Raw genomic sequence first — 17,911 nt, forward strand, 5'->3', positions numbered from 1 at the left:
CATAGTAAACACTTAATTACTTATTCCCTGGCATTAAAACATTATACATATCCTGCAAGAAATTTTAATTTTCAAAGCTAACACTAACGTGCTACAAAGCATAAGAATTTCTTGATGATGCCAAACTTCCTGAAACTCCTAGTATTGTAAAAAATGGTGGTAAAGTGAGTTCTTGTTCACTCATGTGTTTATCGTACAGATAGTTTTTAAGCATCTGTATTTCTTAAGATTGCTGTAGGCACTAGAGACAAGGCAGTAAGCAAAGTAGACAAAAGCCCCTGCCTTCATAAATACAGCATTATAATAAGAGACAGACATTGATTTTTTTTAAAAAAATGAGAAAAAAATATATAATATGATAGCAACAAATGCTATCGGAACAAATAATCATTCAGGAAGGGAGTGAGTTCTGTCTAGGTTTGGGAAAGGGAAGCAATTACATATTTAAATAGGTAGTCAGGAGAGATCTCACTAAAAAATGAGATTTTCCCAAATGACTTATTTAAGGAGATAAGAATGAGCCAAGCAAATATCTGGGAGAAATAATTACTCAAGCAGAAGAACTGCAAGTTCAAGAGAGAATACCTGGAAGCTCAAAGAGGTCACACCAGTATGGCCTGAGCCAAGGGAAAGCATAGTAAGAGAAAAGTAAGAGCGGTCACAGGGCATTGCTGGTAAATTTTTGGTTTTCACTTGAGTGCTATGGGAGGCATTGGAGATTCTGCACTGGATCTTGACATGACCCATATTGTATTTTAACAAGGAAAGAGATAGAAAGGGACTGCACTGGGGTCAAAGAGACCAGCTCTACAGCTTTTGCTATAATCAAATAGGAGGACAACGGTGGCATTGGCTAGGGTAGTGGCTGCAGAGCAGTGAGAAACAAAGAAACTCGAATAACTTTGAAGGCAGACCCAAAAGAGTGTGCCAACTGATTGGATGTGAAGTGAGAGAGAAGTAGTCAAAGATGATGCCAAGGTTTTCTGCCAGAGCTTGGGAGGGATAGAGTTGGAAGGATTAACTAAGATGAAAAGACAGTGAAAGAGCAGGTTTGAGAGAGCATTTGAGGACTTCAGTTTGGACATTGTATGAGTTTGCTAAGCTGCTGTAAGACAAATAAGGTGCCTTGAATATCATACACTTATTGTCTCACACCTCCGGAAGCTAGAAGTCTAAAATCAAAGTGCCAGCAGAGTTGTTTCCTTCTGGGGGTGTGAGGGAAGGATCTGTTCCAGATCTCTCTTGTTGGCCTGTAGACAGCTATCTTTTCTCTGTCTCTTCACAGTATCTTCCTTCCTTGTGTGTTGCTGGGTCCAAATTTCCCTTTTTTATAAGGACATTAGTCACATTGGACTAGGGCCCAGCCCAATGACATCCCTTTAACTTAGATTACTACTGTAAGGGCCTTATCTCCAAGTAAGGTCACATTCTCAAGGACTGGATGTTAAGACTTCAACATATGACCACATTTCAACCCATAATAGATATAATAAGATCAAGTTGACAAAATGCTGTGTTATCTGTGTCCTCTCTAAGTTGAGAGTTATTCTGAATACATAATAATAATTAATTTGGAAACAGAATGCCCCTAATAATGTCAAAATGCAATTCTTGAAGACAGGATTTGTCATTCTTTTTGCTTGTTTGTTGGTTTTTAATTTCACCCACACTGTGGCTTGAATATAGTGGAAATATTATCTGAAAAAAATTTAGCCACAATTCACAGAACATCTTGTTAATAGAAGCTTTTCCTACAAGCACATCTATAATCTTCCCTAACAAGAAGTATGATGGCAGGCAAATACAGGATTAAATCATTCAGCCACTCAGTTATGTCACCAAGGATGTTGGGCTGATTATTTTTCATTTCTGCCATTCATCAAGTGTTGTGACTCTCTGGTTGTCCCCTCATCATTCCAAGATGGCTGCTGTAGCTCCAAACATTATATCCTCACAAAATTATGACCAAAGAAAAGAAGGAGAGTGACTTCCAACAGGTTATTTTTGGTTTTTTGTTTTTGTTTTTGTTTTTGTTTTTGTTCTACCACAGAGTCAAAATTTTCCTAGGAAACATATCCACCAGCTCTTGCAGATTTCCTTTAGGGAACTCAGGATTGCATCATATATTCTATAGTATGTTTGGTCTGTCTCACTCAGCACTGAATCATCTTAGCACTATTATTGACTTAACCACTTACTATGTGTACTATTTCTTTTCCCACTGAATAGAAACTCTTTGAGGGCAAAGGATACATCTTTTATAGCAGCATCTCAACCGGGGATGATTTTGCCCCTCTGGAGACATTTAGAAAATTCTGGAGACCATTTTGGTTGGTTCCAGGGAAGGAGGTACTATTCGCATCTAGTGGGTAGAGTGCAATAATGCTAATAAATATCTTCCAATGCACAGAACAGCTCCCTCCACCATCACCAACAAAGAACTGAACCCTGAACTTAGTAATGCTAAAGTTGAGAAACCATTTTTTACAGGAATCCTCAAAATTCATCATTTAATATTATAGGTATTTATGCCAATTCTTATAACTGAGGATTCAGCTGTAAATAAGCATTCATATCTTCTTCTGACACTTGCTAGTGTGAACTGTTTAGGCTCAACAGATTCCCCTGTGCATGGAAATTCTAGTGTCCCCTAAGAACGTGTAGACCTTTTGTGTGACTCAGGTCTAAGGTGATGGTAGATGTTATGGAATTATTTGCTGAACAGAATTGAAATTAATTTGATGTTCAAACTAATAGAATAATCTCTGGGCCCTTGCAAATATTTCTGCTAGTGTTTCCGCCTAGCTGAAAGGACTTGAACTGAATGCAAAATTATGTTCTAAAGTTCTCAGACAAGTGCTTTTAAAAACTGTTAAATGATTGCAGATGACATATCTATTTCAGTTTCAGTGAGAACATCTGAGAGAGATAACAAAGTGGTCTGAAGCAATCTCTACCAACAATTTGAGGAAATTAGAAAAGACGCCAGAAAACCATACTACCACAGAGGGAGATGAAATGCATAGCTTGTCTGAGAGATCAGGAAAGGGAAAGTGCTGTGGTATCTTGTTGTTCTAAAAGCCCTTTCAGTGATCAACACTTTGTGCTGCAAGATCCACAGAAAGAGTTTTTGGACATCTTATTCTGACCAAGGGCCACCTGGCCTTTTTCAGTTTCCAGTAGAGGATGTTAGGAAGGATTTGGCTTGTGTGAGTAGGTATCCTGTGTTACACTTTCTGGTAAGTTGTTTCATTTGTTTGCAACGTTCTTAAATTGTGAAAGAAAAAAAAAAAAAGAGGGGAGATACAAGTAGGGCTTTTCTCCATTATGTTCAAGTATTTGGCCAGAAGCTCCTCCGAGATTCTGTGATAGCTCATTTATAATATGGTGCAATTGGATCATCATTATACTTACATACCATCTGTTCACTCCTCTAATTCTACTTTTTCACCCACTTGTTTCCATTTCAACTATTTTCATCTGAAGTGATACACATTTGCTAAGAAAATCCCAAGCATATTTGCTGTAGGAGGACTTCTGGACAAGTGGCTTTCAGAGTGTTGGAAGATAGAATTTCATTTAGCGCACACTTATTTATTTCATTTAGAGCTGGGTTTTTTGAGGCCCTATATTTGGGAAGTTCATTAAACTGCACATTTCACAGTTTTGCTGTTCTTTTCTCTTTAACTATGCTATTTGGATTCAGGCACACGTTCAGGAGAGTTGGAATGGCGCCAGTTTGTGAAATTTGGTATCTGAATTTCTAATCATCATAGATTATGAATTCTGCACCACACATCACATTCTGTCCCCTGTTACATGTGTTATCCTTGTTGAGCCCTCTTGCCACAGCTGATCTTTCTCAACCAACTTCCAAATAAAAAGACAAGACTAGGAAACATGGCTATCTGGTCATGCCTTCTGGTGCAAATCCTTTCCACCACTGTCAAAAAAAAAGTCATTAATGCTACTGGGTTTCCCAGTTGAGACTAGTATTTCTTTCTACTGCATTCAGTAATAGTGAAGTTGAAAAACTCTGGTGTTAAACATTAAATTTATCGTACTACCTGACAATTTATCAGGTGACAAGCATGATAGCAATTAATGCAATGCATTGCATTCCACATGTTTATGCTTAGATTATGTACATAAGAGTTTTAGAGGTAGGTATTAGTATTTTCACTATTTTAATAAATAATAATAATATTAAGCTTTAATGATAGTAAGGAATTCAGCAAATTTTCACAGCTAGTAAATCTTGGAGTTAGAATGAAATCAGATTTATCTAACCTCAAAACCATATTCCTAGCAACTAAGTACATTCTGATTGGCTCATGTGACACAAGGTTTTCTGCCAGTAGCAAAGACACCATCACTATCTCAGAGAATCTGCCCAACACGATGAGACTAATCCTGTGTGTCTTTTTCCCATTACCGAGAAGGACAAGCATATCCACTCTCATGAAAATGAAAGCAAGATAGTAAGAGGAAAAGTCCTTAAGTCAAGAACCAATTTAAATAAATTAGTTGCTGAGTCACATACATGACTGAAAGAACTGAAATCAAAATACTGAGGTCATAGATTCCTTTTCAGATAAACTAATAAGTTCCAAAGTAGATCTTAAAATTCTATACTTGTTTTCTGAAGCTATGAGTTAAATTAAAATTAAATGTTATTAGACACAAAAATCAGCATATCTCTATACACTAACAATGAACAATCCAAAAGGAAATTAAGAAAACAATTCGATTTACAATAGGATTAGGAAGAATAAAGTTCTTTTAAAAAAATTTTGTTTATTATTTTTGGGGGGGGATGAGGGGCAGAGAGAGGAAGAGAGAGAGAAATCTTAAGCAGGCTCCATGTCCAGCGTGGTGCCCAAAATAGGACTTGATCTCATGACCCTGAGCTCATGACCTGCTCCAAAATCAAGAGTCGGACCTTTAACTGACTGAGCCACCCAGGTGCCCCAAGAATAAAATTCTTAGGAATAAACTTAACCAAGGAGACAAAAGACTTGTACACCAAAAACTAGAAAACAATGCTGAAAGAAATTAAAGAAGATGCAAATAAATGGAAAGACATCCCATGTTCATGGATTGGAAGACAATATTGTTAAGATGTCAATACAATCCAAAGTGATCTACAGATTTAATGCAACACCTATCAAAATCCCAGTGGTGTTTTATGTAGAAAAATATATTGTAAAACTCATATGGAATAGCCAAAACACCGTGAAAGAGAATAAAGTTGGAGCCATCACACTTTTTTACTTCAGAACTTATTTACCAAGCTACAGTTATCAAAACAGTGTGGCACTGCCATAAAGACAAACATATTGCCAAAGAAATAGAAAAAAATGGCCTAGAAATAAACCCTCACAGATATGGTCAAATGATTTTTGACAAGGGTCTCAAGGCCATTCAATGGGGCAAGGACAGTCTTTTTACTAAATGATGTCGGAAAACTGGATATACACAAGCAAAAAAAAATGAAGTTGGACTATTACCTTATACTATATACAATTATCAACTCAAAATAGATCAAAGAACTAAATGTAAAAGCTAAAGCTATAAGTCTCTTAGAAGAAAAGATAGGTGGGAAGATTCATAATGTTGGATTTGACAGTGATTTCCGGGATATGATACCAAAAGCATGGGTAACAAAAGTAAAAATAGCTAAATTAGACTGTGTCAAAATTTAAAACTACTGTGCATCAAAGGACACAATCAACAGAGTGAAAAGGTAATCTATAGAAAGGGAGAAAATATTTTCAAATCATATATCTGTGATAGGTGATTAATATCCAGAATATATAAAGAAATCTTACTAGTCAACAACAACAAAAAACAAATAACCTGATTTTAAAATGGGAAAATGACTGAAATAGACTTAAATATTCCTCCAAAACAGATATGTAAATATCCAATAAACATATGAAACAATGCTCAATATCACTAATAATTAGCACAATGCAAACCAAAACCACAATAAGATATAATCTCACATCTATTAGGATGGCTACTATCAAATAAAAAAAGAAAGAGAGAGAAAATAACAAGTTTGGCAAGATGTGCAGAAATTGAAACCCATGTGCACTGTTGATGGATATGTAAGATGGTGTAGCCACTATGGAAAACAGTATGGCAATTTCTAAAAAGAAAAACAGAAATAGAATTATCATATGATCCAGCAATTCCACTTGGTCATATGTGCAAAGTAATTGAAAGTTGGGTCTGGAAGAAAAATGTGTACACTCATGTTCATAGCAGCATTATTCACAGTAGTCACAAGGTGGAAGTAACCCATGTGTCCACTGATGGATGAATAGATAAACAAAATGTGGTATATACACACAATGAAATATTACTCAGCCTTAACAAGGAAGAAAATTCTGACTCATAGATGGACCATGAGTATATTATGCTAAGTGAAAGAAGCCAGTCACAAAAAGATAAATATTGTATGATACCACTGATATGATGTCTGTGGTATCTAGAGTAGTCCAATTCACAGAAGCAGAAACTAGAATGGTGGCTTCCAGGGGCTGGAGAGAGAAGAAAGAGGGAGTCGTTGTTTAATGGGTACAGAGTTTCATTTTTGCAAAATGAAAAGTTCTGGAGATTGGTCGCACAACAATGAATATACTTAACTCTACTGAACTACATACCTAAAAATGGTTAAGATGGTATATATATCATATGTTTTGTGTACTTTACCACAATTAAAAATGTTATTGGAGCTTTTCCCCTAAGGTCAAGGAACGCAGCAGGGATGTCCACTCTCACCACTGCTATTCAACATAGTATTAGAAGTCCTAGCCACAGCAATCAGACAACAAAAAGAAATCAAAGGCATCCAAATCGGCAAAGAGGAAGTCAAACTCTCACTCTTTGCAGATGATATGACACTGTATGTGGAAAACCCACCCAAAACTGCTAGAACTCATACAGGAATTCAGTCAGTAGCAGGCTATAAAATCCATGCACAGAAATCAGTGGCATTCCTATACCAACAACAAGACGAAAGAGAGAAATCAAGGAGTCGATCCCATTTACAATTGCACCCAAAACCATAAGATATAGGAATAAATTTAACCAAGAGGCAAAGGATCTGTACTCAGAAAACTATAAAATACTCAGGAAAAAATTGAAGAAGACACAAAGAAATGGAAAAACGTTCCATGCTCATGGATTGGGAGAACCAACATTGTGAAGATGTCAATGCTACCTAGAGCAATCTACACATTCAATGCAATCCCCATCAAAATACCATCCACTTTTTTCAAAGAAATGGAACAAATAATCCTAAAATTTGTATGGAACCAGAAGAGACCCCGAAGAGCCAGAGGAATCTTGAAAAAGAAAAGCAAAGCTGGCGGCATCACAATTCCGGACTTCCAGCTCTATTACAAAGCTATCATCATCAAGACAGTATGGTACTGGCACAAAAACAGACACATAGATCAATGGAACAGAATCGAGAGCCCAGAAATGGACCCTCCACTCTATGGTCAACTTATCTTTGAGAAAGCAGGAAAGAATGTCCAGTGGAAAAAAGACAGTCTCTTCAACAAATGGTGTTGGGAAAATTGGACAGCCACATGCAGAAGAATGAAACTGGACCATTTCCTTACACCACACAGAAAAATAGACTCCAAATGGTTGAAAGACCTAAACGTGAGACAGGAGTCCATCAATCCTAAAGGAGAACACAGGCAGCAACCTCTTCAACCTCAGCCGCAGCAACTTCTTCCTAGAAACATCGCTAAAGGCACGGGAAGCCAGGGCAAACATGAACTATTCGGATTTCATCAAGATAAAAAGCTTTTGCACAGCAAAAGAAACAGTCCAAAACCAAAAGACAACCGACAGAATGGGAGAAAATATTTGCAAATGACATATCAGATAAAGGGCTAGTATCCAAAATCTATAAAGAACTTATCAAACTCAACACCCAAAGAACAAATAATCCAATCAAGAAATGGGCAGAAGACATCCAAATGGCCAACAGACACATGAAAAAGTGCTCAACATCGCTCGGCATCAGGGAAATCCAAATCAAAACCTCAATGAGATACCACCTCACACCAGTCAGAATGGCTAAAATTAACAAGTCAGGGAACGACAGATGTTGGCGGGGATGTGGAGAAAGGGGAACCCTCCTACACTGTTGGTGGGAATGCAAGCTGGTGCAGCCACTCTGGAAAACAGTATGGAGGTTCCTCAAACAGTTGAAATTAGAGCTACCATTCGATCCAGCAATTGCACTACTGGGTATTTACCCCAAAGATACAAATGTAGGGACCCGAAGGGGTACGTGCACCCCAATGTTTATAGTAGCAATGTCCACAATAGCCAAACTGTGGAAAGAGCCAAGATGTCCATCGACAGATGAATGGATAAAGAAGAAGTGGTATATATACACAATGGAATATTATGCAGCCATCAAAAGGAATGAGATCTTGCCATTTGCACCGACGTGGATGGAACTGGAGGGTGTTATGCTTAGTGAAATAAGTCAATCAGAGAAAGACATGTATCATATGACCTCACTGATATGAGGAATTCTTAATCTCAGGAACAAACTGAGTGTTACTGGAGTGGTTGGGGGTGGGAGGGATGGGGTGGCTGGGTGATAGACATTGGGGAGGGTATGTGCTACGGTGAGCGCTGTGAATTGTGCAAGACTGTTGAATCACAGATCTGTACTTCTGAAACAAATAACACAACATATTTTAAGAAAAAAAGAAAAAGAAGAAGATAGCAGGAGGGGAAGAATGAAGGGGAGTAAGTCGGAGGGGGAGACGAACCATGAGAGATGATGGACTCTGAAAAACAAACTGAGGGTTCTAGAGGGGAGGAGGGTAGGGGGATGGGTTAGCCTGGTGATGGGTATTAAAGAGGGCACATTCTGCATGGAGCACTGGGTGTTATGAACAAACAATGAATCATGGAACACTGCATCAAAAACAAATGATGTAATATATGGTGATTAATAAAACAATAAAAAAATTAAAAAAATGTTATTGGAGTAGTAAAGTACTCCCCTCCCACAAAAAAACCACCACCCACAATGCTGGGGATATGTCAAAGGCTTGCAAGAGTCACCTAAAAGAGTTCAAATTGCAAGAATGTAAGTAAAAAAATAAGTACAGTGGTATTGGACTCTAACCCAAAGTACAAAATAAATATTCATAATTTCATAGTAAAGATGAAATATCTACATAAATTTCTTCTGTCCAAGAAATTTGTCTATTCTCCTTCCTTCCTTTATCTATCATCTATCTATCTATCTATCATCTATCTAGTTAGTTAGGTTTTGATGACCTTGACAGTTTTGAGGTGTACTGTTCAAGAATTTTATAGAAAGTCTTTTAATTAGAATTTCTCTGATATTTTCCTCATGACTAGATTGGGATAATGGGTTTTGGGAAAGAAAACCACAGATATAAAGTGCTATTCCCATTACATCATATCAAGAGTACGTACCACCACCAAGATTTATAACTGTTGATGTTGACCTTGTTCATCTGGCTTGAGGTATGTTTGTTAGGCTTCTCCACTGTAAAATCTTTACATGTAGGGGCAGTCAGTCTCCAAATATCTGAGTAGTATGCCTCAAAACTATCAAGGTTATCGGGGTGCCTGGGTGGTTCAGTCATTAAGCGTCTGCCTTCGGCTCAGGTCATAATCCCAGGGTCCTGGGATCGGGCCCCACATTGGGCTCCCTGCTTGGGGGGAAGCCTGCTTCTCCGTCTCCCACTCCCCCTGCTTGTGTTCCCTCTCTCACTGTCTCTCTCTCTGTCAAATAAATAAATAAAATCTTTAAAAAAGAAAACTATCAAGGTTATCAAAAACAAAGAAAGTCAGAAACTCACAGCCAAGAGGAACCTCAGGAGACATGACAATTAAATATGATATGATATGTTGGATTGGATCCTGGGACAGAAAGAAGGCATTAGGTAAAAACTAAGGAAATATGAATAAACTATTTAGTAATAATTTATCACCTTCGGTTAATCAAGTATGACAAATATTCCATACCAATATAGGATATTTAAGGAAAAAATTCTGCCAATCCAAAACTGTTCTGAAATAAAGTTTATTTAAACAAAAAAAAAAGAGGGAAAGAAAAGGAAAAAAGTGTAGTTGAAATGCAAGGAAAGGCAAACATCACTGTTGTATTTAAATAATACATTGGTCTTATTCTCTCTCAACATTTGCCTTCTTTCTCAACATTTTGCCTGCCCACCTTCTACAAGATTCAGATTGAAGGGCCATTTGGAATAGGAAAAAAGAAGAAGAAATAGAAGAAGAAGAAGAAGAAGAAGAAGAAGAAGAAGAAGAAGAAGAAGAAGAAGAAGAAGAAGGGAGGAGGAGGAGGAGGAGGAGGGGGAGGAGGGGGAGGAGGGGGAGGGGGAGGGGGAGGGGGAGGAGGAGATGACGACACAAAAAGGGACTTAATATTTTGAAAGAGAAAAAAACAACTAAAAATGAAATAATCTATACTTAAAGATCATGTGGGAGGATGATTAAAAAGAGATTTAAGTCATCCTTGGCCATGTGTCAAAGCCTCTGTCAGTTTGTAAGATATACAAAAAGATAGCCATCCCTGCTCTATAGAGCTATTTGATAAGAATCAGCATGTTCAGCAGCCTTCACACATGATTTCAGCTCCACAGAAAAGTAAGGCAAAAGTTGAATTTAAGCCTTGTGGCTTTGGACAATCTGTGCAGTCGAAACTGTGAGAAGTAGGCTAAAGCAGTTCATTTCCTCCATCACGCAAACCTCCCGAACAACCCGTAATATGCCTGCTTTCTACAAGCTGTAACGTGATGGGGGTTTGATCAGAGTATCAACCACCTCTGCTATCTAGTTGTCAATCTTTGGTAATCCAAAGGGATGTCAAACACATAACAACCACCAAAACAATTTCAAGGTCAGCTAATGGTCTGTCAGTTTGCAAAAACCATAAGGATCCTATCAATGGGCATTTCTCTTCTCCCCATCTCAAGAAACAGCTGCTTTGCCATTTGCCTGGCGGCTTGCCAAAGAAACAAGAGAGTTAACACAGAGCTGTCAATAATCCATAGTAGCTGGACTTGATAAAGTAATCAGGAGGGGATATCATTTAATCAAGGTCTTCGAAACAGGGAGAAGCAATTGGGATTGCTAATCAGGTAATTGCAGGGGGAATTGCTCAGAAATAATTTGTATTGAACTAATGGAAGAGCAAGTCCAGCCTACAATCGGGAGGAAGGATTTTTCATGCTGGTGTCATCTTTACTATGATTGCTAATCTTTGTGCAGTGTGCAAATGAGAACAGAATCCATTCTTCTATGGCACTCGATTCCTTAAATGTCTGGCTCGTGTAAGTCACAGATATTGACTACACTGTCTCTGGAGAACACAGACTTTGCCGAAGCTTTGAAAGAAAATATGGACACCATAGATCACATTCAAAGTCACTTACATATTAACCTGATTATATCCAAATATGTGATTATGAATAACATGAGCTTCTATTCCAACAGGGAATTTAACATCTTATGGATTTTTCTCAGAAATTCTGAGGAAAAGCCTTAAGTGGATAGCTCTTGATTTGCTTGATTCACAATAATATCTCCAAGGCAATGTAAAAATTAGAAATAATCCAACAGTAAACACTTCTGAATTATGCCCAATAAACTGACTCACATGATTTGTTAAAACTGCATGTAATTATTTACAACCCTTTCATCATTACAAAGATAATTTAAGGTAACTTCTAGTGCTTCATAAAATATAGCAAGATGAAAAAATAAACAAAATCAGCCAGAACATGAAATACAATACAATAGATTCACAGTCCCAATGATTAAGGAAATTTGTCTTTTCATTTATTCATTCATTTCACTGAAAAACATTGAACGTTCTCAGTACTAGAAAGAGTATACAGTTTTTCTTCACTGAAAATTTTGTGGATATTTTACAATAGCTGCTTTTACTTTCTATTTTCTACTTTGACTATAGTCTGCCTATTTTGTTGTCTGTTGGAATTCTTATAAATGTAGAACCAGAGAACATACAACGAAAGACTGATCACCAGCTGCTAGTTATATTCTTTGAGACAACCCGATTATAGTTCTGGTTATCTGTTTTGTCCTTGAAAAATTGGGAAAAGAACAAATACACAAAGTCTTGTTGTTTATGACATAAGGCGCTTAGCCCACTGCATAGAATGTGGTAATCACTTCATAAATCAGAGCTATTACTAGCTCTCCCCATCTTTTATTTGTCTTATTTCTTCCCAAGTTGTGCTTCAGAAAACTTCAATCCTTTCCTTAAGTAAAAGATAGCAATAATTATGAATGTCTTTTTCCTTCGACAGATGCCAGTCTTAATTGCACAACGTGATATGACCTAGACAGGATTCTATTAATCTGTACAAATGTGACAGTGACAAAATTATTTAATATGCAGGTTTTCTTAGCTTTGAACTATCTCTGCCCTGCCAATCTGTCAAGGAGAATCTTGTATTAGCTCATCACACCCCTTCCTCCTACCACCAATCTTTACTCTTTAAAGAAGAGTTAAGTCTGGTTAGTTTATAAAACCATGGATGCTAACTAGACTTCTTGTTGGTGATCATTTTGCAATATACACAAATATTAAAGCATAATATAATACACCTGAAACTAATATGTTATACATCAGTTATATACTTCAATAAAAAATAATCATGTGATGCAGACTTGAGAGCATAGAAAGGACTGGAAACTAAAAATGAAACACTGAGAAAAAGAAAAGTAAGTTTAAAAAGTGAGAAAAGAGGAGACAGACTTTATGCAGGTAAGGTTATTAGTGAAGAAAATACTGTGGATAGACGGGAGGACCCTGAATACTCAGACTCTGGGGAAGCTTTTGGGCTTCAGAGAATGGTGGAACAGAGGAAAAGGATTTTAAGAAGTTGTGTTTGGGACGATTTCTTGAATCCATTTTAAAAGTCTTCAAAAAATAAGTAAAAATTGGCACTAATTTGTAATAATACTGGTTGTTAGACATGATTCTTTCAGTATAGCACACTGCTAATCCTTGATTGTGGCATCCTTGATTCTATTTGGTTTATAGGAAAACTCTCACTCACTTTTTTCTTTTCTACTTAAGCTGGTTATCATCAGAAAGAGCTATTATAATAGTGCTCAAAGAAAACGAAATAGAACCACAAGAATAGCTGTTAACTGGTGATCTGTTTGTAAGTGGGGAAGGGAAGGGAGAGATTGTGGGCATCATACAAGCTGAGTGTTAGTAATATTTTCTGTTATTCTGTGATATATAGACAGAGTCCTTGAAACCAAATCTTGCTGTTATAAGTGTCCTCTGCTCTTCTTCAGACAGATTATTGATCAAAAGCAAAGGGACTTACTTCTATAAGTTTTTTTTTATAAGAACTTCCCTATTATATCTCAGAACATCCTATAGGACATGAAAATCTCTACATCTAATAATGTTTGTATATACTGAGATTAAAAAAAGGATAATAAGTTTCATCTAAAAATAAATATGAAGATAGCCAAGAGTATTCAGAGAAAAAAAGAAATATAATGAGAGGGACTTTACCAGCTATTTATAATTAAAGCAATCAGATATCAAAATATCTTATGAATCTACAGTAATTTCAAAGGTGTAATAATGGCACATAAATAAAGCAGAAAGAACAAAAGCAAACTCTATTGTACAAGAATGATGACATTTGAAATCAGTGGGAGAAGGATGGTTAGATGGTCCTGAAAGAACTGGGTAAACACTGGCAAAGAAAAATAAATAAATAATAAATAAAACAATTTCTTTCTCATGCCTTTTACTACAAATAACTTTTGGAAAACAAAGTAAAATACACATTCATAAAATTAGTAGAAGAAATAGTTTTCTTTCAGAATTTAAACTACAATGGAGGACATTAGGAGAAGGAAGGGAAAAATGAAGGGGGGCAGGATCGGAAGGAGAGACGAACCATGAGAGAGGATGGACTCTGAGAAACAAACTGAGGGCTCTAGAGGGGAGGGGGTGGGGGATGGGTTAGCCCGGTGATGGGTATTAAAGAGGGCACGTTCTGCGTGGAGCGCTGGGTGTTATACGCAAACAATGAATCGTGGATCACTACATCAAAAACTAATGATGTGATGTACGGTGATTAACATTAACATAATAAAATAAAATTTAAAAAATTTTAAATAAACTACAAAGGATAATATTGATGATTTAACTACATAAAAATGTTACTTCCTTATTTTCTTTGTAGTTTCCTTCTTTTGAAAGGCGTTTTAAATTAGTGAAAAAAATAACGCCTTATTAAGTAAGTTGTTTTGACACAAATGGCTAGCCATGTGGGGAAAAAGAGGGAGGTTATCCTTACCTTACTCCTTATCACAAAGAAAAACCCTCCCAAATGGATCAAAAATGTAATTGGAAAAAAAAAAAAGCCATAAACTAAAGAAAATACAAATTATACTTTTATAATCTTAAAGTGAGAGAAATTTGTATGGACAGCATCAATGGGAAATTCCGTAAAGGACATCTATTTCTAAAAAATATTTTCTATTGTAAAATTATATAAGGGATCAAACACTAAGTGATAACCTGGGGAAAGTATTCCCAATATATGTACAAGTAATCAACAACATTAATATAGAAAGCACTTTTACAAATTAGAAAGGAAAGACCAACACCCCAAATGAGTAGAAGTGAACAAACCTTGCAGAAGAATGTAAATATTCAATACATTTACAGAAAGAGGTTAAACCATGTTGATAACTAAGTTCTCATTAAGTAATTAGATGACAATATTTGCTTTTTAGTTTAACAAAAATTAAAATAAAAAATACTCTGTACTAGAAATGGTATAAATAAATGATTCTATTGTCTATTGTCAGTGGCAATAAAATTGGTACAATTTTTTACTGGGCAGTTTAGTAATCCATGTCAATATTTTAAGTGTTCATAGCTTCTGCCTTAGCAGTTCCACTGTTTGGATTTTATTACAAGGAGATAATGGGATAAATACACATATTTATATACAAATATATTTAAAACATATGTAACACCAAGATGTCCATTAGAGTGGCTATAATGGACATTCATAAGAGACTGATCAAATATATAATGGTATATCGGGCACCTGGGTAACTCAGTTTGTTAAGCATCTGCCTTTGGCTCAGGTCATGATCCCAGGGTCCTGGGATTGAGTCCCACATCGGGCTCTCTGCTCAGTGGGGAGCCTGCTTCTCCCTCTGCTTCTGCCTCTCTCTCTCTGTGTCTCTCATGAATAAATAAATAAAATCTTCAAAAAAATATTAAAAAGATTAAAAAAATATATATATAATGGCATATCATCAAATACCATTTAGCTAATAAAAATTAGGAAATCCATATCTATTGATGTGAAAAATTCTATATATAAAATTCTATATATTTTAAATGAATAAAGTATGTTGTCAAATATTATATATAGTATGGTTCCATTCTATTGTAATTTTAATAACAATATATGCTATCAATGTAGAATTTATATATAAATAGGCACAATTAAACCTAAGAATTTGTAACTAAATATTAACTGTGTTTGCTAATGAGAATACAAATAATTTTCATTTTTTTCCTTATATTTTTTGTATTATCTAATCTTTTTAATGAGCATGTACTAATACTTTGTAATCAGAGAACACTATCCATTCCCCAAAACTAGTAATTATGCATTGGGCAATATTTACAGTTTGTTAGCTTATATTTTAGACATTGATTTATTTGGAACCTGGTTTGTCTCAGCTAAGTCATTTGAATTGATAATACATTTTTTGATTATGTTAGTTTCAGTTCAATTATGTAAAGTTGTTACACTTTCTGATTTTACCTTTTCATGTTATAAAATTTGTGATGTTATAGGAGATAAAGGAGTTAATTTCAAAAGTTGCCAAAACACTTCTAACAACACCTTGACTTTTCCCCTTTATACTTACACACCCATCTTTGATTTCCTTCATTCTTCTCTTTTTCCCTCCTTCTCAGAAAAAAAAAAAGGGCCACCACCATTTTCTCTCCTATTACACAGGCAACATTATTCCAAACATTAGCAGTCTCCCTTTTACCTGAGGTTGGATTCATCAATTTTGTATATTTCATTATTTTTTTTAACTCACTTTTTTAGTATGAGTCTAGGCTCTGTAGGACATGTAGCCTTTGGCCTCTCAAGCAAGTTGCTGTGGACTAGACTATGTAGTTCAATGCCATTGGGTTTCAGATAAAAACGCCAAGGCCTGGAGAGGTACTATGAACTTCTATGAATCACCAGGCTTGTTACTGACAGTGACAGAGCCAGAACTTGACCCTGAGATATCCTGACATGCATGGTTCGCCTCTTCATACAACTGATCTACATTTAGCACAGATAATGAAATCCTTAGAAGAAAACTATTTTAATAAGTCCCTTTGTTTTATAGATGGGAAAGTTAAGACCCAAAGAAATAACTAGTTGCCAGCTTAGAGTCAATCTGACAGTAAAGAGATCTTGCCTCCTTTTTTCACCACACAGAGAAGTAGTGTATAAATTAGAGAAAAAGCTCAGTGTGGTGCAGTGGAGCCCAAGTATGTCCTGTGGACCACTGATTTCCAGTAACAAATTACTTTGGAAAATTCTGAAATTGTGTGCTGCCCTCTGGGAGACTCACAGAGCTCATTGGTGCATTAAATTAAGGCCCTGAGAGGTTCTGCTGCAAATGAACCTATTATACATTGTATAACCCAGAATGTTCCAAAATGTATGTGTCCATGAAACCCTTTGTTTCATTGTAGAAATAGTGTTTCATTGAATATCTAGTGATATTTCTGGTTGAGAGTGGAGAGACCTGACTGCCAATCTCATGTCTGCCAGTCTCTGCATAAGTTCCCCTGGGAAAATAATTTAATTTTCTTCATGCATGAGTAGAAGGGATGGGGGGAAATAAACATGTTCTAAAGTCTCTCTCATCATTGAAAGTGTCATGCAGTCTCATCTGTTGTATATATTCTAGACGTTGAACATATATATCTCCAAGATAAGATTACTGTTCAAGATCTATAAGAATGTGTGCTTGTATGCACATGTGAAAAAATTCTCATTTCAATATCTCCCCCTTTCTCTGCTCTCTCTCTTTCTCCCTCTCTCTCCCTCCCCTTCCCAATACTCTCTTTCCTCTTCTGTTCTCTACCGTTCAGAAACATCTGATCTTCCATTAGTAAGGAAGCACATAGACATGAAAGATACATATAGGAGTAGGCTGGAAGTGATACATGCACAGAACATAGTAGGTACTCAATAACTATCTGAGGGATAAGTTATAAGTGATCTTGCACACATCTCCCCTGTTAAATTTTCTGAACTATCACTTCCAATGTAGTTGTTTTCTGTTCAAGATCTGATAACGTTAACTAATTCCTACTGGCTACAATCCTAAATCTTCAATTCAGTGTGCATTTTTCATCCAGGCTTCTCATCGTGGCGTCAGTGGGACTGAAGAGAAAGGATTTGGAGTTTCAAGGCAAACACAAGGGTGACTCCCAGCTCAACCAGCAGCACGTAGCCAGGGAAGTTGTTTTGGCAACAGTTGGAATCATGTTTTCTGCCTTTTATGTCCCTCATAGTGCCAGGTATGTAACAAAAATTTAATGAACTTATTTTTTAAGGCAATATTAACTCCTTGTTACGGACTGAATGTTTTTGTTCCCTCAAAATTCATATGTTGAAACCCTAACCCCCGATGTAAATGTATTCGGAAGTGGGGCTTTTTCGATAGAATCAGATTTAGATGAGGACATGAGGCTGGGACCCTCATGATGGCATTAGTGTCCTTATAAGAAGAGAAAGAAACCAGAGATCTCTCTCTCTCTTTCCAC

General features: G+C 36.4%; 1 long non-coding RNA gene across 2 annotated transcripts in view; it reads left to right on the top strand.

Moving 5' to 3' along the window:
• LOC113919384 overlaps window positions 1-17,911 on the top strand; it is an 83,461-nt gene that overhangs the window by 43,799 nt on the left and 21,751 nt on the right. For both annotated transcript variants that reach the window (XR_003518979.2, XR_003518978.2), the window contains exon 2: window positions 17,504-17,665. This is a non-coding gene — a long non-coding RNA (uncharacterized LOC113919384). The remainder of the gene's footprint in view (window positions 1-17,503; window positions 17,666-17,911) is intronic.

The sequence above is a fragment of the Zalophus californianus genome, chromosome 3, assembly GCF_009762305.2.
Source record: "Zalophus californianus isolate mZalCal1 chromosome 3, mZalCal1.pri.v2, whole genome shotgun sequence".
NCBI lineage: Eukaryota > Metazoa > Chordata > Mammalia > Carnivora > Otariidae > Zalophus > Zalophus californianus.